Source organism: Macaca fascicularis, chromosome 16 (genome assembly GCF_037993035.2).
Source record: "Macaca fascicularis isolate 582-1 chromosome 16, T2T-MFA8v1.1".
Taxonomy (NCBI): domain Eukaryota; kingdom Metazoa; phylum Chordata; class Mammalia; order Primates; family Cercopithecidae; genus Macaca; species Macaca fascicularis.
In genome coordinates, this window is record NC_088390.1 from 78,362,874 (window position 1) to 78,384,184 (window position 21,311).

Here is a 21,311-nt window from a genome sequence, read left to right on the forward strand (position 1 = left end):
AGCGCAGTCCGCAACTTCTGGAGTGAGGAAGAGAACGAAAAGCTGTAGGCCTGTCACACTCGCTCTCAGGATTGAGTTTACCAAAGAGGAACTGTGTAATTTCTTTATATAAATGGCTTAACCAGACCTCAAAAAGTCCTGCAATGAACACAGTTCTCTTTAGGGCTTAATGTTCTCACTTTGCTTCTTTGTTTAAAAAAAAAAAAAAAAAAAAAAAGAGCGGAGGGGAGGCAAAAAGGCCATTGATCCTCCTCCTCCTTTGACCACTGGAAGAAAGGTAGAGAAAAAGAAAAAGAAAATTAAGAAAGGACCCATGTCCCTCCTGCTTCCTCCTCCTCTCCCCATCCACAGGCAAAATCTAATAAAGATGATTAAATTACATGTCTTTTCCTCCCATTGAAATCCACTGCATACTATTCAAATATTAGAACTCAGGAAATAAGGCAGGACAAGGTCCCTCATGAAACCTTAGAAGGCAGCACAGGGGTCTGAGCTGGAGGTCTGCTTGGCTGGGCAGCTCTAATTAAGAAATCACCCTGCTGAGCAGAACTTAATCTAAATAAAATATAAAAAGGAATCCAGTGAAAACCATTACCTCCCCACCCCACCTCCTCACACACCTCACATCCATAGGCTCCGTTTCCCGAGTCCTAGGAACTCTCCCTCCCATCACCTGGGAGTTTGATGTTGTTCTGTGTGCCCCACAGTACACTCAAAAGTGAAGTCTCAGCTCTAAGAAGCGGAAGCTATGTTTTGTACTGGCCTCTTGCTGTTTGGCTGGCCTTTCACAGGGCCAGAGGCAGATTTAGTCAATGTTGTTTTGGCTCGGAGGGGTATATGAAATGGAGATTTGACCAAGGATTGATTAAAGAGCTGGTTATTTGCTATAGTTAACAAGGTATCGTGTATTTCAAAATACTTAGAAGAGAGGACCTGAGATGCTCCACACACAGAAATGATCAATACTAACAGTTGTGGACACTTCAAATACTCTGATGTGACCGTTACATAGTCTATGCATGTAACAAAATATCGTATGTATCCCATAAATAAGTACAAATATTTGGATCACTTTTTAAACAGCAAAGAGAAAAAAAAAAATAGTTGACCATCTGGTCAGCCCTTCTATTCTTAACACAATGAACTACCAACCCACAGCCTCTCTGCAGGCTAGCTGGGTTCTTCTTGCCTGTCCACCAACTGCATTTGATGGAGCAGCCACCTGAGAGCAAAGTCCACATCTGTTTAACTTGATGTTGTTCACTCTCCTTGTACTAATTAGACCTTTATACTGTATTGAATCAGTCTCAGACCTCTGCCCCACCCCCATCCTGGGTGCTCCCTCTGATGTTCGGTGACATCTTTTTAGCCTCATTTCCCACTCTCCTCCATAGAAATCTGTTCTATGTTCTTGCTGATCTCACTGTTGACCCCATGAGTGTGCTGTTCTCTATATTACACCTTTGTGACTTTGCATGGGCTGCCATGTCCGACCACAGTAGTGGTTCTTAAGTTGTTGAAAACCTGTTGAAAGAGATAAACTCTATCCCTAAGGTGGGAAAAGCACACATATGTACATAAACACAGGGTTTTGCCAGCGATTTCAGGGAGTACCTCACTCTCTAAGAAGTATGCGATTACCAACTTGTCCCATTTATGCCTGAGGTTGCAATTTTTGCAATCAGATCTTGGTGATGATCTTGAGTAGTAGGATATAAATAACTCCCACATGCTTAGCATTCCAATAATGGAACACTCGGCATAAATGGGTCAAACTCTTGAGATTGATTGTGCTCTCTTTACTCCTCCCATTTTGGGAAAACTCCTACTTATCCTCAAGGAGACCGCCACAAAGATTACAGACTCCTGCTCTGTGCTCCTTGATGTCTTTTGTCTGTAAGGCCAGTATACCACTTACCACAGTGCAATAATCGTTTGTTTGCATGTCCGTCTTCCTCTAGACCAAAGGGGGGCAAATGTTCTCTTAACAGTGCCAGATAGTAAAAATTTTGGGGCTTTGTAGGTCATATGGTCTCTGTGGCAACTACTCAAGTCTGCTGCTTTTGCAAAAGCAACCATAGATGATGTCTTAGTCTGTTTGGGCTGCTGTTAAAGAATACCATGGCCTGAGTGGCTTGTACACAACAGACATTTATTTCTCACAGTTCTGGAAGCTGAGGAGTCTAAGGTCAAGGCTCCAGTGGATTCCGCATCTGGCTAAAGCCTACAACCTGGTTTGTAGGTGGTGTCTTCTCTCTGTCCTCACTTGGCAGAAGGGAAAAGGGAGCCCTCTGGGATCTATTTTTATAAGGGTACTAATCCCATGCATGAGGACTCCACCCTCCTGGCCTAATACAATACGTTTTCATGATGCTGATAAAGACATACCTGAGACTGGGCAATTCATAAAAGAAAGAGGTTTAATGAACTTACAGTTTCATGTTGCTGGGGAAGCCTCACAATCATGGCAGAAGGCAAGGAGAAGCAAGTTACATCTTACACGGATGGCAGCAAGTAAAGAGGGAGAGCTTGTGCAGGGAAACTCCCATTTTTAAAACCATCAGATCTCATGAGACTTACTCACTATCACGAGAACAGCACGGGAGAGACCTACCCCCATGATTCAATTACCTCCCACCAGGTCCCTCCCACAACACATGGGAATTCAAGATGAGATTTGGGTGGAGACACAGCAAAACAATATCACCTAATCACCTCCCAAAGGCCCTACCTCCAAATACCATCACATTGGGGAATAGATTTGAACATAAGAATTCTGGGAGGACACAGACATTCAGTCTACAGAAGACAATATGGAAACAAATGGGCATGGCTCCATTCCAACACTTTATATGCACTGCAATTTAAATTTCATATCATTTTCATGTCATAAAATTTTTTTGTTTTTCAAACGTTAAAAAATGTAAAAACTATCTTTTTAAAAATCTCATTAGCTATTCAAAAACAGACGAGATGGGGACAGATTTAACCCAAAGGACATAGTTCAACTCCTGGTCTTGATGGAGGAAAAGCCCTCAAAGGTAAATCTTACTCATTTTTGAACTTTATTATCTAATCCCTCAAAGGTAATTCATCTTTGAGTTTCATTATCTAGCATTAACTGATACAAAAAATGCATATAAATATACAATTGACACTTGAACAACATAGGTGTGACCTGTGGAGGTTCACTTATACTTGGATTTTCTTCTGCTTCTGCCATTCCTAAGACAGCAAAACCAAACCCTCCTGTTCCTCTTCCTTCTCAGCCTACTCATTGTGAAGACGATAAGGATGAAGACCTTTATGATGTTCTGCTTCCACTTAATGAAAAATAAATATATTTTCTGTTCTTTATTATTTTCTTAATAATATTTCTTTCTCAAGTCTATTGTAAGAATATAGTGTATAATACATATAACGTACAAAACTTGTATAATCAACTGTTTCTGTTACCAATAAGAATTCCAGTCAACAGTAGCCTATTAAGTTTTGGGGGGGTCAAAAGTTATATGCCAACTTTTGACTGCATGGGGTGTTGGGGCCCCTAGTCCCTGCATTGTTTAAGGGTCAACTGTAATAACAACTATAAACAACTGAATGACCTTTTGATTACAAAAAATTCCTTGAGACAGAGCCTGAAAAGAACAACCATAAATGTGGCTTTGGGGACACTGTTGCAGCTTCATGTTTCATCATGACTAGAGACATAATACCTTAAGTAGTTAGCCACCAACACTCCACTCAGAAATTCTGGAGGTCTGGGATTATTCCATAAACCACTGGGTAGATGCAAACCTTCTAGAGCAGTCTAGTATCAGTAGAGTAAAACATATCTCCTTTTAAAAATAAGATTTCTTTACCACTCCCTGCTTTCACACAATCACAACTTCTATTTATTTATTTATTTATTTAGATGGAGTCTCACTCTGTTGCCAGGCTAGAGTGGAATGGCGCGATCTTGGCTCACTGCAACTTCCACCTCCTGGGTTCAAGAGATTTTCCTGCCTCAGCCTCCTGAGTTGCTGGGACTACTGGCACACACCACCACACCCAGCTAATTTTTGTATTTTTAGTAGAGACAGGATTTCACCACGTTGGCCAGGATGGTCTCGATCTCTTGACCTCATGATCTGCCTGCCTAGGCCTCCCAAAGTGCTGGGATTACAGGCGTGAGCCATTGTGCCTGGCTAATCACAGCTTCTTTGAGCCTCTCTTTAATATTCTCTTAAACCTTATAGGTAGGCAGTTCTGAGACAGCTCCTAATGATCTCCTCTCCCGATATTCAAGCCCTGATGTAATCCTCTCTTCTTGAATGTGAGCTGGACTTAGTGGTTTTCTTCTAATCAATTGAATACACACAAGTGATGAGCTGTCACTTCCAAAATTAGTTCAGACAAAGCTGTAACTTTTGTTTTGTTCTCAGCCTCTCTCAATTGCCTTCTCAGCTTGTATGCTTTGAAGAAGCAAGCTGCAGTGCTGGAGAGGCTCATGTGGCAAGGAAATAAGGGTGGCCTCCAGTCAGTGGCTGGTGAGAAAATGAGACTTTCCTTCCAACAATGGTCAAATAACTGAATCCTGCCAACAACCATATGGGTGAACCTCTCTCTAGTTGAGGTTTCAGATAAGACCACAGATATTACACTAACACTTTGATTGAAGGCTTATGAGAAATCTTGAAATGAGAAGACTAAGTAAAACCATATCTGGATTCCTGACTTACAGAAACTGTGAGATGATAAATGTGTGTTATCTTAAGCCACAAAGTTTTTGGGGTGATTTGTTTCACAGCAATTGATAATGAATACCTCAACCTGTAGTAACAACTGGATGTCTATTTACTCATTTTCTCCACCAAAATGTTAAGTTCCTACAGGGCAGAGGTTACAACATATTCATCCTGCTACCTCTCACAGCCCATAATATACAACCTGGCCCATAATACATGATTAATCAATGTTTGTTAAATTAACATGTATTTTGAATTTCACTGAAATCAGTCAGTCAAAGTGATAATAACATTTAAATGTGCATGAGCAGTAGGACAAGGCAGAGAGCTGGTTAGGATAGAAAGTTTTTGAAAATTGTGAGGGGAGAAATTATTTATATTTGTACCCTGTTGTACCCAGCTTAGGTTTCGAAAACTTTCAGAGGGGGGGTTATTCATTTACAAAAGACTTCAAAGTTGGTGGCTCCCCACCATACTAAAGAGGTCTTTGCCCTTATTGACCCAACCATACTGATTGCCCGGTGCACAGGGGAAGGTATTATAAGGACAGGGGAGAAGAAGGAAATAGAAACAACTGTGAAAAAGGTTGAAAAAATTAGGGAAAAGGATAGAAAAAGAGCAGAGGAAAGAGAAGAAGTAGTCAACATCCAACCCAGATGCAGAGAAATGGTTCAAAAGAAAAAGTCTGATTTTCCTGTCTGTAGTCATAAATATTTTGACAAGGAGCTAGGCATTTATCAAAAAGGAAAAAAAAAAAAAAAGAATAACAGAGGTTGTCTTCCAAAGGACCCAACACTCTTGGAATTCAATGACCTAATTCTGTATATGGTTACAGCGTAGAGATTGCCTCTTGTCTGATTCTCATGGCATTGAGACCTCTGATTTCTCAACAGCACATGCCACAGCACTATCAGAGGTCAGGAATAAACAACAGAGGGCATGGGGGGCAGTCTAGATACTATGCTCAGCAAACATATTTTTTAATCAGTGTAAATTCTCTCTGTTTTGCTGGTTGCTTATCTTAGCAGTTAAATCAACTTTTCATTACTTCTGTAGACATTATATAATATCTTCTCCCCGCAGCTCCAGCCACCAGCTGTTAGTCAGCAGAATGGGAGAGGGATTAGGTCAGCTTGAGCTGAATAACTTCCATGCTGACATTTGAGGGAACCAATTCCCAGTCACTGAACATACCTAAATGTTCTGCAATGACCATAGACCCAAATAGTCTTCTTTTTTTTTTTTTTGTGAGGGAGTCTCGCTCTGTTGCCCAGACTGGAGTGCGGTGGTGCAATCTAAGCTCCTCCTCCCAGGTTCACGCCATTCTCGCGCCTCAGCCTCCCGAGTAGCTGGGATTACAGGCGCCCGCCACCATGCCTGGCTAATTTTTTGTATTTTTAGTAGAGACGGGGTTTCACCGTGTTAGCCAGGATGGTCTCGATCTCCTGACCTCATGATCCACCTGCCTCGGCCTCCCAAAGTGCTGGGATTACAGGCATGAGCCACCATGCCCAACCCCCCAAACAGATCTTAAGAAAGAAACCTGAGAGCATTCAAAGGTCAAAACAATTGGAGCTAGTTCTTTCAAGCTTAAATATTCTCATCTGTAAAGTGGGGGCAATAACTGTGTGTCTTATAGGGTTATTTTGAAGGCTAAATATGTATACAAGCCTCAGTCTACTGAAAGGTTGTTCAACCATAACACTCTTTTCATTTTGTGTGGGAAAATTCTTTGTTGGAGGTTAGGGACACTGTCTTGTGCATTACAGGATGTTTAGCAACATCCTTAGTTTCTATCCACCAGATGTTAGCACCCCACCCACAGACTGCCATCTTCTCCATCATCACCATCAAAAATGTCTCCAGACATTTCCAAGTGTCCCCTGGAAAGGTCAAATCGCCCCTGGTTGAGAACCACAGTTCTAGTGCTTGGCATTATTCCATAAATATCAGATAATATTTTTATCATTATAATTATTACTAAAGGCAACATCACCCTGCTACAGAGACAGCTCCTTGGTCTCACGGAATCCCTGCAATAGTTGCTGCATTTCTGCGTCTTTCCGAGAGTAAGGGTTGAAAAGAGATAAGGTCAATTCATCTGACAACAATCCAATAGGAAACCTACTGTCTCCGTAGAAGTTCTTTTCATGGAAAGGAAATGGGCTACAATTTTGATCTGCTGCAGGAACTAGGTCTATTCCTCAGCCTCACAGTTTGCAAAACGCTACAGACTTCCGTGGGCATAAATTCTCCAGCTTTAGGGACTGCTGGTGTAGTTGACTCTTGAAGCTGCTCTTGGATTTCCAAGGGTAGCACCATTTTTACCTGAGAAAAAAAGGAAAAAGATATTCAAGAAGGAGCACTTTTCAACAGAAGTTACTCCATTTGCTGTTTTTGTGGTTTTGTGCTTGTTTGGGTTTGCAAGTGTGTTTTCTGCCCAAATTGTTCTTGCATATTCTAACAGTGTTTGCTTTACGTGTTTTGATACCACGCTGTTTTGAAGGTACAAATGTTTTTCATGGCATGTCTTGTGTTAAGTGTACAAACTGAGAGGTGAATGTCAGTGACTGAATAGAGTACAGTATTCCTCAAAGTTTTTAACCAAATAAACGCTAAGAGGAAAGTGAAGCGAGATTTCTGGAGGTCTGGAAGTGGCCAGCTGACAATATGGCATCTCTATATCTCCTATTTTTATCTTTACGCTAAATGCAAATTTTACTTTCTGTGCTAAAATAATGTTTCCTTAGTTTCAAGGTAAAAATGTGTAAATAGACTCTCCATATTGGCTTGTTTGTTCTGTGGATTTTCCTCCTCCCTTTTTTTAAAGTATATGCAGTGAATTTGCAAAGATCACAGTCTTGGAATCTAACAGATCTGAATTCCAGTCCTTGGCTATACTACTGATAGAATGGGTTAACGTGGGCATATCACTTAATCCTGGGGACCCTCAGTTTCCGTATCCAAAATGAAGAAATAAGAAGTGACCTACTACATCACACCATTATAAGAAGTAAAGGTAATGTATGTAAACAACAGAGCAGAGGGCCAGGCACAGAAAGTTCTCTATAGTCATTAGCTGGCGTAATTATTATGAAGAGGAGCACGTTTGATGTAAAACATAGGTAGAGGGTCATAAGTTTGTTAATCTGCCCCTACCTCCCAACCCTCTACCTACCCTCCATACCTGGCCACCTGCCTTATACAGATATTGTCTAACCTTTAAAGAGGAACACTTTTGATATAAAACATAGGTAGAGGGTCATGCAGTACATGAATGAGAAATGAAACAGAGGTCTGTTAATCTACTGCCACCTCCCAACCCTCTACCTACCCTCCATACCTGGCCACCTGCCTCTGTGCAGATCTTGCCTAACCTTTCCCAACAGGAAGAAGCTGGGCTCTTGTGAAATACTTCCAAGGATGAAACTAACACAGCTCATTAACCCTCCCAAGTATCTGTGCTATAAGGATTTCCTGTCACTTTCCCATGACTGTGAATTACATCTACCCTGAGCCCCACGTCAAAATCTGGGACATTGCCTTGTCATGCTGACAGTTGCCCAAATTTGCCTGGCTTTGTTCGCGTTGCTTCCCAGACCCCTCTTCTGAAGATTCCGATTTGCCTGGTGTAGGCAGAGGGGCAGAGAATTTATATTTTTAACAAGCCCCCAAAGTATTTCCTAAGATTGTGCAAGTTGAGAAAGCACTGCATTGTGCTATCTGCTTCTGTTACCCACAGTACCAGAACACATATCTAGACATCTAAAACAAAAAACAGCAGGTGTAATATCTTAAAAAAAAAAAAAAAACTTGATCATGGCAAATTTAATATTAGTCTAAATATCTATCAGAATTCAAACATACACCCTCCTTGACCCCACAATTCTACTTCAAGGAATTAATCTTAACAAATATACTTCCAGATTTACAGAAAGGTAAATGTAAAAGCATTGTCTGTAATGCTGTGCAGAATAATGCAGAAGACTGTGAGAAAAAAAAAAAAAACCTAATGTCCAACAATGGGGGAAGAAATTTATGGCATAGTCATATCCATAGAATATTATGGAGCTTTACAAAGACAGTTGTCTGTGTTTCGGTATTTTACATCCATACAAGCCATTCTGTGTGTGTTGAATTAAATAAAAAGTATCCACGTTACATTTTAAATTAAAAATGTCAAAGTGCCTAATAGTATGGGCAGTAGTCAATCTATCTCCTTCCTCTCTATAACCTTTCTAACTAGATTGTATGTGTTTTGTGCATTATAAGATGTTTAGCAACATCCTTAGCTTCTGTCCACCAGATGTTAGCACCCCACCCACAGACCACCACCCTCTCCATTATCACCATCAAAAATGTCACCAGACATTTCCAAGTGTTCCCTGGAGGGTAAAATCACCGTTGGTTGGGAACCACTGTTCTAGTGCTTGAATAAACACACATACTATCCCTGGAAGGATAACCAGAAGCACCACTGGTGCCTGTGGGGTAGGGGACTGGATGGCTAGGAGCGAAGGCCAGGAGGGGACTGAATTTGCACAATATGTTTATTGGACCTTTCGATTTTTGTATCATGAACAGATTTGACCTATACAAAAGTCTGTTTTGATTTAAAACAAAAGCCCTCAGTCTAGCTAGCACTCACACGCTACATTTATTCCTTCCTTTTATCCTTCTCTTTCCTTACCCCACAGCTTTGCTCCTCCATTCACATTAGGAGAATCTTTTCCTGTCCTCCATTCCCTCCACAGTGTGGACTACCTCTCTCCCTATTTCCACTCTTCTTAAGCCCCACTCTTTCCTGGAGGTATGTCTGTCACCTTCAAGTTCTACTAAAGCTGCCTTGAATCTAAGCCACACAGGAGGGTTTGTCGCCCTGATGAAATACATTCCATGGCCATACCCTTCCTGTGCATCTACACATTCCTTATCAATTGGAGATCTTATCACAGAGAAATGCTTAAAACATCATTCACTTTAGTGTCAAACTTTCTTCTCTCTTATTTTAAATTTTCATACATTTTTCATCTATGAGTGCCTAGAAAAGAGTGATATCTGTTTGAATTTGACATGTGCGTTGGCATTTCAAACATAAATTTCCCCATAAACAGCAGACTCCCTATTTATTCTATACAATAACAATATAAGAAAGACCTACTTATAATATCTCCTACCGGCCTAATTATAAGCTCTTAGAAGCGGGGAGCTTATCTTTCACCATTCTACTTTCTTCTTAGGGCTTAATGCAGAAGTTTGACATTAAAGACCCTCAGGAAGTACTTGTTGAGTGAATATCAGAATGAAGTAGTGAATGTACTTTTTAAAAATTTTTATTTTAATTTCTGGGGTACATGTGCAGGATGTGCAGGTTTGTTACATAGGTAAACATGTGCCGTGGTGGTTTGCTGCACCTATCAACCCATCACCTAGGTATTAAGCCCAGCATGCATTAGCTATTTTTCCTAATGGTCTCCCTCCCCATTTAACCCAGCAATCCCATTACTGGATATATACCCAAAAGAATATAAATCATTCTGTTACAAAGATACATGCATGTGTATGTTCATTGCAGCACTATTCACAATAGCAAAGACATGGAATCAACCCAAATGTCCATCAGTGATAGGCTGGATAAAGAAAATGTGGTACATTTACACCATTGAATACTATGAATCGATAAACAGGAACGAGATCATGTCCTTTGCAGGGACATGGATGGAGCTGGAAGCCATTATCCTCAGCAAACTAGGGCATTTGCAGGAACAGGATGTACTATTCTAATTCATTTCTGGGAGCATTAATTGTATTTTGGCAGAAGAACGTATGGTTTGTGATACAGTGTCAGTACCATGGTTGCACAGTCTGTTTGTTGCCTTACAGTTGTTCGCTTGTTTTTAGTATAGTCATTGAGTCTCCCTTGCTTATCCTTGACCCCATCTATGTCCTTCAGAGCACCAAGCATAGGGATTTGTCCACAGCAGGTTCTTGAGAAATGGTATGGAATGAATGGCCTTTGATTAGCAATATGAAGAACATGTAGAAAGCTTGGCAAAAGGATAAGCAGTAAAAGTAAACAACCAACTTGCCCCCAAATCTGCATAATGTTATATTAAATGTTCATCATGGGGGGAAGAATGGCAGGTAGGTTTGGGGCGTTAGCCATCTCTCCATACTTTCCAGGAAGTTGGATTTATGTCTTCTGAGGTAAGAACTAGAACAGAATATTTTTTCTAGATATTTGTGCTTTGCTAACTCCTGTCTTCCAACCAGGGAGAAGGTCTGCCTATTACAAAAAGACTGTGATCCTTTGGACTGTCAAGAACTTAATTAAAAATTATAACTGGTATTAATAACAGACGTGGTCACAGGCCAATTCCTGTGGGTTTTTTCACTTATACATGCTCTCAGGACTCTCCAAATGAAGGCTAGCCCACAGTCACCACAGTGAGGGAAGGTAACATTCATGGAGGGCAAGGAATTAGGATCACCCTGGGGACCAAATAATCAATAAAACCATGATTGTGATTTTACCTAGATTAAGTCAAACATCAAGGACTCTTAGTACTTTCCCAATGCTCACTTTCCACCAGTAAGTTAGCAGCACTTAACATGAGCACACTGGGCATTACCTCTGCAGGAACAAAAGCTCACATGGAGCATTTTACACTCTGAATAGAAGAGTTTGCCTTTGACATCTCAGTGACCAGTGTGAGTCAATTTGGAGACCACGTTGAACTATTTCTATCTTGTGGTCAGTTGAGGATGTAAGTGGTCCTCCAGTCAACAGAACCCATCCAGGTATGACAGAGAGACAACAGCTTTGGGGTGAGGCATTTTTCATGTGATGTCACTGTATTAGTCTGTTCTCATACTGCTATAAAGAACTACCTGAAACTGGGTAATTTATAAAGAACAGAGGTTTACCTGGCTCCTGGTTCCACAGGCTGTATAGGAAGCCTGTCTGGGGAGACCTCAGGAAACTTACAATCATGGTGGAAGGTAAAAGGGAAGCAGGCACAATTTTCACATGGCAAAGCAGGAGAGAGAGAGTGAAAAGGGAAGTGATACACACTTTTAAAACAACAAGATCTTGTGAGAACTTACTCACTATCACAAGAACAGCAAGGGAAAAGTCTGCCACCATAATCCAATCACCTCCCACTGGGTCCCTCGCCCAGCGTTACAATTCAACATGAGATTTGGGTGGGGACCCAAAGCCAAACCATATCAGTCACTAAAAAGTAATGAAATTATATTACCTGTATCTGAATAGAACTCAGTTGTTAATATGTGATAAATGACCAAAAAAAAAAAAAAATCCTAAAGTGGACCCATCACCTCTGGGTATGACCTATTTTTCCAGAGTAAAGCTGCAATTAGATGGAAAAAATGCATGCTCAAAATAAAAGTTCTGCTACTTTGGAGGCTTTATGTAAAAGAAGACACTGCACAAGAGGTCTTCCAGGCTGACCTTGTCTGGTGACCACAGTCAAGTTACTGAAGATGGCATCTGTAGAGCAGATCCAATGACACCTACCACACAGAGTTGTTGTGAATGCAGGTTGATAGACATAAGGTACACAGCATTATGTGACTGTCGAGTGCCTAGTGTACAGTAGGCACTTAACAAATGCTTGGCCCATGGGAAAGAACAATACCCAACTACACACCCAACTTCAGACCCAAACGAGAACTTGATTTCCACCATAAGCCATAATGATACAGTGCTAACCAAGAGGCTAAGACTGCAGGAGGCCAAGGGGGGCATTCCTGCAAAGCCAATCTACAGCTCAGGGAAGGTTCTGAATTAAATCCTCACCATGCAGGTCTAAATGACACAGGGAATGTTCCCTGTGGGACTTTAGATAACTCATTTGCCTGCTGCATAATTCTCAGTACTGAGGTTGCTTCCTTCCCTGATAATAACTGTCCACTAGTTAGCTCATGGCCAGCGGGCTGAAAAACAGAAAGTGGTTGGTGTCAGCCTCCTGAGTTGCCAAGTGGAGATATTTTTCTCAGGTTTCTGGGTGAGTTTCTAAGCCAACACCCTTGAAAGGGAAGCAGTGCCTTCGTGCCACAGGCATCCGGGACACAAGGCCTACACAGTATTTTTGAAAAGTCATTATCGCCCACTGACGATAAAGGGGCATTCACAGTGGGCAAAGCCATTCCACGGGAATGGGTGGAGCTGGTGCTACCAGGCAGGCCGTGGACCAACTTTGCAGCCAGTTTTCTTTTTTCCAGCATCTCTGGAGTTGAGCAGGTGCCAACACAGCTAACAGCTTTAGGAGGCCCCCGTGGACACAGATAGCAAGCCCCCCATCTTTTCCGTGGAATCTAGCAGCAGCTACCAGGGGCGTCATCGCACTGCATTAATTTTTTCCCTTGCCTGGTTTCCCACATTCTGTGACCACCTTAGCTTGTGCCAGGGAAAATATTGAAAGCCTAGGTAAACGAAGGGGAACCCAACATTCACCAGTCTGGCCTTAAAATAGCCAGTGGAACGCCCCCATCCCAGAGAGTACACAGGCAGTGACTGCAGCTAGTGTGCTCAGAGCAGCCACCCACCCCACCCCAACGGCTCATCCGATTCCCATGAAAGCCTATCTCAGAGAGAGGACAAAGCAGCAGCCAGGCTCCTTTGCTGCCTCATTCCCTTTGGGTTCAGGGATGTAGGTGAATATTAATGAATACCAAGTGCCCTGATGCAAACCAGCACAAGCCACTGGACTGGACGGGGTGAGAACCCTGGTAAAATATGTCTGGGGTGGTGTACGGGTTGAGCAGAGAAAATGGAGAGAGCCAAGAGGAAGAGTGTTCCCACAGGAGCGTCAAGGCCTCGGGCGTTACGGGGCACACCCCAGGGCTGAGCTCCCAGGGAGAAGGGAAAATGTTTCCACACTGACTGCTGGGCAGCCTGGGACGTAGCTCTAGAACCTGCTGCTGTGGCCCAAGGCTGCATATCTTGGAAGGAGTGCACACAGCAGGGAGAGGGGCCCAATAGTAAGAGGTGCAGAAGGAAGAAAGGAGAACAGAGAGAAGATCATCTGAGGTCGAGGAAAAGGAAAAGTGTATAGCATATAAGCTTTATTTTCCCCATAAAATATTGCCTGATTGAGCACATAAACATGCAGGATACCCAGTGAAATCTGAATTTCAGATTAACAACAAATACGGTTTTCAGGATAAGTATGCCCCAGGCAATGTTTGAGACATACTTAGACTGAAGAAAAAAAAAAAAAAAAATCAGTGTCTATCCAGAATTCAAGTGTAACTGGGTGTTGTGTATTTTATAGGCAACTCTATCCCCACATCTTGCCCCCTGGGCTATAATGGAAACCCTCAAAGGCTGAGACTGTTTCTGCCATGTCCTTCCTGCATTCCATGTGCTACTTTGCTCTGTAATGTAGCACAGAAAGGCATCATAGCAAGGATAAGTGTGAACGCTCAGCAATCTGACTGTCCTGACTTCACCTGTTATTAGACCTATGATCTTGAGCAAGTAACTTAATCAGTGTTTCCTAAATTTCCTCATCTGCTAAATGGGGATAAAGATAGTTGCCTGACTTCGAGAGTGGTTATAAGAAAACAATACATGGGGGCCGGGCGCGGTGGCTCACGCCTGTAATCCCAGCACTTTGGGAGGCTGAGGCGGGTGGATCACGAGGTCAGGAGTTCAAGACCAGCCTGGCCAAGATGGTGAAACCCTGTCTCTACTAAAAATACAAAAATTAGCCGGGCGCAGTGGCAGGCACTTGTAATCCCAGCTACTCGGGAGGCTGAGGCAGAAGAATTGCTTGAATCCGGGGGGTGGAAGTTGCAGTGAGCTGAGATTGTGCCACTGCACTCCAGCCTGGGTGACAAAGTAAGGCTCTGAGAAAGAAGGAAGGAAAGAAGGAAAGAAGCAAAGAAAGGAGGGAGGGAGGGAGGGAGAGAGGGAGGGAGGGAGGGAGGGAGGGAGGGAGGAAGGGAGGAAGGGAGAGAAGGAAGGAAGGAAGGGAAGAAGGAAGGAAGGGAACAACAATACATGGAAAGCATTTATCGTATCATAGGTTCATGGAAAGTACTCAATAAGTGCCAGCCATTAATCACTATTGTTGTTATTATTTGACACTTGGTAAATAAGGGAGTCTGATACAGAGAAACTAACTCATGGCTGTTAAAGACCTGTCTGAGATGACCCTGGACTTCCACAACCAGCTTTGTGACCTTGAGAGAGAATTTTCCTTTGGGGTTCCAAGACACCTTCTAATTCTAAAATCCTATCATTTAAACAGATTGAATGAGTAAGAACCAAATGAAATAAAACTATCTCCGTAGATGTGTGCATGGGCTAAGAGGGTTAGAAAGCAGAAGTGTAACAGAGGATGTTTCACTAGACAAAACAATGATAATAAGCCCGTTCCCAAAGGCAAGATGTCTGGCTTTCGCAATGTTCTGATCTCAGAAAGGCTAGGTTTCAGAGACTTGGACAAAAGACAACTACATCAGAGCAGAGTATGTCTGTCTCAACTTGGATTTGCAGGAAAAAATTTTTAAAAACCCTAGTGCTATGGTCTAAATGTCTGTGCTTCCCCCAAATTAATATGTTGAAATTCTAACCATTATATTAATTTGAGGTGGGGCCTTTGGGGCATCATTAGGTCATAGCGGTGAAACTCTCATGAACGGAATTAGTGTCCTTACGAAACAGGCTCCAGAGACAGCCCTCATCCGTTCCACCATATAAGAAGAGAGAGAGAAGGCTTCATCTGTGAACCAGAAAGTGAACCCTCACCAGATACCATATCTGCTAATGCCTTGATTTTGGACTTTCCAGCCTCCAAAACTGTGAAAACTAAATTTATGTTATTTTTAAGCCACCCAGTATGTGGTATTTTCTTATAGCAGCCAGAACAGACTAAAACAGCTAGTGTAATACCAGAATGGCCAAAAGGGAGAACCTTCTCAACTGCCAGCTTACCCGGCTGCAGTAAATAAATTCAAGGCAGCCAGCACCAACACTGCAGAGAAGCCACTGTCCCCACCATCCACAATGCCTTTGTGGCCCAAAGTTACTCCACTCTGGGCTGGGCACAGTGGCTCACCCCTGTAATCCCAGCACTTTGGGAGGCTGAGGCAGGTAGATCATGAGGTCAGGAGTTCGAGACCAGCCTGGCCAATATGGTGAAACCCCATCTCTACTAAAAATAGAAAAATTAGCCAGGCGTGGTGGCACGTGCTTGTAGTCCCAACTAGTCAGGAGGCTGAGGCAGAAGAATCACTTGAACCTGGGAGGCGGAGGTTGCAGTGAGCCGAGATCATGCCACTACACTTCAGCCTGGGCGACAGAAGGAGACATGAGAGCTCAATTTAAGATGGGATCCTGGAACTGAGAAGGGACACTGGGGTAAAACTAGTGAAACCTGATAAACTGTGGAATTTAATTAATTCTAATATACCAATGTTGGTTCCCTAGCTGTGACAAAGGTACCACAAAACTACGAGACGTTAACAAAAGGGAAAACTGAATGATGCAGTAAATGGGGACTCTGTAATTATCTTTACAACTTTTCCTTAAATTTAAAACTAGTCTAAAATATGGCATTTATTAATAATTAATAATTAATATTAATTATTAAGATTAAGAAAATGTGGCATATATACACCATGGAATACTATGCAGCCATAAAAAACGATGAGTTCATATCCTTTGCAGGGACATGGATGAAGCTGGAAACAATCATTCTGAGCAAATTATCACAAGGACAGAAAACCAAACACCACATGTTCTCACTCATAAGTGGGAACTGAACAATGAGAACACTTGGACACAGAGTGAGGAACATCACACACCAGGGCCTGTTGTGGGGTGGGGGGCTGGGGGAGGGATAGCATTAGGAAAAATACCTAATGTAAATGACGAGTTCAATGGGTGCAGTAAACCAACATGGCACGTGTATACTTATGTAACGAACCTGCAGGTTGTGCATTTGTACCCTAGAACTTAAAGTATAATAAAAATTAAAAATAAATAAAAGCAGTAGAGATTTTATAATTGCCCACATATGCATAAAACATCTGTGGGAGGAAAAGCAATAAACTAATCATTGCAGTTGCCTCCAGAAAAGGACCTCAGTTGCTGGGGGAGGTAGTTTTATTTTTATATTTTGAATTATAATTCATGCAACCATATTACCTCTTTAAATATAAGAAAATTTACATCTTTTAAGAAAAAGAATTTTTAATACATTTTAAATTTGTTTCTATAAGACACCTTAGTACTCTGAGTAACACATTAAACCAGTAGCTCCCCCAAGGAATTCATTAACTTGGATTCATTGCTTTTATTAATAAGTTGGATGTCCTAAAAGTACAAGGCTTCGAGGATGAACGGTATTAGGGGTATGTAAGTCTTGAGGAAAAAGAGAACATTGGATAATGGTGTTCTCGGGATATTGTCCAAAAAAGTCCCAAGCCTCCATGAAACATGAAAGTATGAAGTAACAGAGAGATAATGGAAAGAGAGATAGAATGGAGATAATGGAAAGAGAGATAGAATGCTACGCAGACTAACTTTGCTGACATAAAAAATGATCAGGATTAGCTCTCCTCTGCTTCCCAATAGACTATATTCTATATCATCCCAGTTCTAAAATGAGCCTCCCTCTGCCTCTTGGCCCTTAACCAAAAGAAATAGACTGAACTGTTGAACTTCTAAAGGACACCGGGGACCCTGCGAGAGCTGCCTCTGGAGCCATTCTTTCCTGCACTTTGCCATCACCCTCTGTTTCAGCCACCACTTGGCAAAAACCAGCTGAGAGGTGACTGTGAAATGAATTCAAATTTGACTCCAAGAGGGAAACAGGGCTCTCCAGGCAGAGCCATAAGCCCGAGAGAAAGGGCACAAGATTAACAGGTCACTGAGCCAGCCAGGGCGAGGAGCCAGGAGGACACCCACCGAGAGAGGCAGGGAAACGGTTAATAACTCAAGGTGACAAATTAAGCCAGCTACTCAGGGGCTCCAGTTTGGCTGATTGTGAAGTCAAAACAGAACAGTCGGAAACCGGGAAGGCGCTGTCACTTTTACTGTATTTTTCCACACGTATTTTTATTTTATTTTTTAATTTGGAAATGTTCGTGGGGAACTGGAAAATGCAGGCTGGAGAACTCCTGGGGTCTGGGAGGGGAGACACTGTGTCTTTGCTGGATCTCCATCCAATTTGGACCAGCCGCTCCCTACGAGCTCCAGCCGCCAGGGGCAGTGAGTCTCCTAGTGGTCGTCCTCCTTCTCTGTCCTCCGCCCCCCACCCTGTGGAGATATTCTCACCTCCTCTCGTTTTCACTGCCCCTCTGTGCCAGCGTGCAACCTCCTGCCAAGTTACACTAACAGTGTTCTCCATCCACCAGCCACACCGGCCTCCTTGTTGCTGAACCCAGCAGCTGCTTAACAGGCAGCAGATGGAGAAAGGGCTGGAACTCTCAGGCAGGAGGGAAACCTTGGGTGGAGAGGCAGAGGAGAAATAAAATGCTCTGCACCTATCCCAATTGGTATGTGGCAAGGACCCAGCGTTCTCAATGCCCCACATTTGAACAACTAGCCCATAGAAATTCCCTAAAAGGAAAGGGTAGGCCCAGGATGTTTAAAATGATCGTGGACCCCGTTTTGGGAAAACTGAAGGAGATTAGGACGAACTGTGACAAATGTATTCTGAGATTTACCTGCCCCTTGGATCTAAGAACCCTTGAGCTTCTTAGTGGAACCTTCTAGGCATAAGTTTTTACTGTGCATGTAATTTCTAAATTAGAGGATGCATGCTTATCACAACTTTACATTTAAATACTTTCTACATCAGAGGATATACCCTCTGCATAGATTAATCTTGTAGATTATTTTAACTCCTGGTAGTAGAATTGATAACTTGACTTTAATATTAAAGACAAATATGGCCCCCACCACCAACGCACGAACACACACACACACACACACACATTCACGGTTCATTCTACAGAGGTATCTCCATGTGGCATTGCAATTCCAAATTTCAGTTTAATGTCATCCATTCTAAAGAAGACAAAATGGTTTTACTAAGTGAATTTTAAGCAAGCGAAAAATGGATAGAAGGCAGCATACACAAGTGCAGATATGTGCAGGTCAAACACACACACCCTTTCTCTTCCAGTGAGCACTGCACTTGCTTCTGAGCACCCAAAGGACACTTTGAGAACCCCAAAACAGCTGCTAATGAAATGGCTCCACTAGGGAAATGCTTCCCTATCATTAGGCCAAAGCTGTAATGCTCAGGTCCTGGGTTTCTTAACGATGGTTTGGGGCTAACGCCTGGTGGGTCATCCCCTGAAGACCTTGTCCACCCAGTTGCAGTCTCTGACCCTATCTCATGGAATAGTGCAGAAACACAATTCGCCCATTGTTCTCTGTCTTGGAGATTGAAGGAGGGGGGAATACAAACCCCCACCTCGAAAAGATTAGTGCAATTATTAGCCAACAGTAATGGCTATAAGCCAATCTGTTCTCAAATCCTCCTGAGCACCAAGTCACCTTAGAGTCTCTTAAAGCCCCAAACACAAGACTGTGTGTTTTCTTGAATTTTGCCATGGTGTTCTCGAAGGCTGCTGGGCCGGTGGTTAATGCCGCCCTTACCCACAAGGCTAATAAGCAGAGAAAGAAACAGTGAATAATACATGTGTCTGAGCCCTGGGTCCCCATACCCCCATAAGTCTGTAAAAAGCAGATGTCCGGTCCAGACAACATTGGCAGCTGCTTCACCTAGCGTTGTTTGGGCAAAATGCTTGTTAGAACACAACCATAGATTGTGACTTATAGCTAGCATTAATTATAGAATTCTTGAGCAACGATGTGCTTTTTCCTTACAGGAGTAAATTTTTTGACCCCTGTGCTACCATTAGCACTGCTGGTCATTCAAGGTCTCCCATCAGGAAGTATGAGAAAAGAAGTTAAATTCTGTTCCAAGATTTGGTACACCTGACTTATACTGCACGCGTATTTCAAAGTGTAGTCTCAGAGAAATGAGGTCTTATCTTAAGCTACTCAATGTATATTGATTAAATATAGATGATGATGGGAAATACAAAGAAGGAAACTTCAAGGATACAAAAGTTTTTTTTATATATTTACAAAATACCAAAGCAACCGCTTAACTGACTGAATTTAAGTCGCTGATCAATTAAATGAGACATTAAGATAAGAACTTGTCAACTGAGTCAAAAAACTGACTACTCCACTTAAGAAAGCACATGCCTGTATAAATAAATATAGAGGTGTACATTAACATAAATCAATACCTACAGTTCAGGGAACTATTCAATCATTTCTTCAATCTTCAAACCATTACTGATTCCCTACTATATTCCTGGCACAGTTAAAACCAGAGGCTTGATTTATTTTAGAGTAGCCATATTAAAAATCCCTTTTATTTCTAGAGAAATTCATACTGCTTAGGAAACGCAAGCAAAGGAAACAAAAGCCTCAAAGCTGAGCAAATCAAGAGGTAATTTTCTATGCAATGGCCAATTGGGGGAGATTTCAAGCATCTATTGTTCATTATTGGGAAGACCTATATTAAACTTTGTACGTGTCTATGAAATACTTTTATGAGGTATTAAATATAACCCCGTTCCTACGAATTAATACCATGTCTTTGCAGCGTTCAGCCTCATTTCTCACACAGCAGGCTATCAGAAAAGTCTCTGTTGAAAAGTCTAGAGTTTGAGTCGAAGTCACCAAGTTACAATATATTACAATGACTCAATATTCTCCATTATTTATTCTCATACACACACCTTAACAGAACAAGCGATATACCCGCTGCGTTTGTATACAGCTCCCATGATGTATATTCTAATACATACCCTTAAACACACATGCACATACAAATCTGTTTGTCATCTGGGAAGGCTAAGATTTTAGTTAAACCTCAGAAAGATTTCTGTGTAATAATTGGAAGATAACTGAAACCCCTGATGACTCATTTTCTCTACTCACAAAATGGAGGTTAATAAAAATAATAATAATAAATGGGTTCATTTGGAAAGTACCTAAAATCCTGAGGCTAAATGTATTGTGTAGATATAGGAGAATCTAGTGTTATAAAAGGTATACATGAGACCACTCTCTGGCATTATTCACTGGTCATAAGATAGATGGGAATATATCGCTACTAGAAGAATTTTCTCCTCGGAATGCCTAGAACTCAGCAACCGATACAATTACTGTCTGTAAGCAGTATGGCATTTTCAAGGTTTTGTCAAGCAAATATTTGAAGTATATCTATCACATTCGGGTGGGCATTCCTCTGCAAATACAAGCACAGGCACAAGCCCATTTAACCTCTGTACTCCTCTCTGCAAAATGGATATAAGTCCATTCAGGTCTATTACTTGATCATAGCCAGTAATGATTATTGTAATCCAGGAGAAGGAGAACCAATAGCAGAATAAAGAATATTGAGGCTCTGATGAAACACAGAGCCCCAAAACCCCTGGGTCCCCCTTTCATCTTTAGTTACTTGTCAGCCCAGAGGCCCGGCCTGTGGGAACCCAGCTCAGCAGCACCTTCAT

At 42.0% G+C, this 21,311-nt stretch overlaps 1 long non-coding RNA gene across 4 annotated transcripts in view; it reads right to left on the minus strand.

Moving 5' to 3' along the window:
• LOC102136274 (uncharacterized) overlaps positions 1–21,311 on the minus strand; it is a 154,180-nt gene that overhangs the window by 13,011 nt on the left and 119,858 nt on the right. The window contains exon 2 of one of the 4 annotated variants that reach the window (XR_012426080.1): positions 6,859–7,058. The exons of 2 other annotated variants lie outside the window; for them this stretch is intronic. This is a non-coding gene — a long non-coding RNA (uncharacterized lncRNA). Of the gene's footprint in view, positions 1–620; positions 729–6,858; positions 7,059–21,311 lie in introns of those variants that run through there. One more of the 4 variants, XR_012426079.1, reaches the window with a different exon arrangement.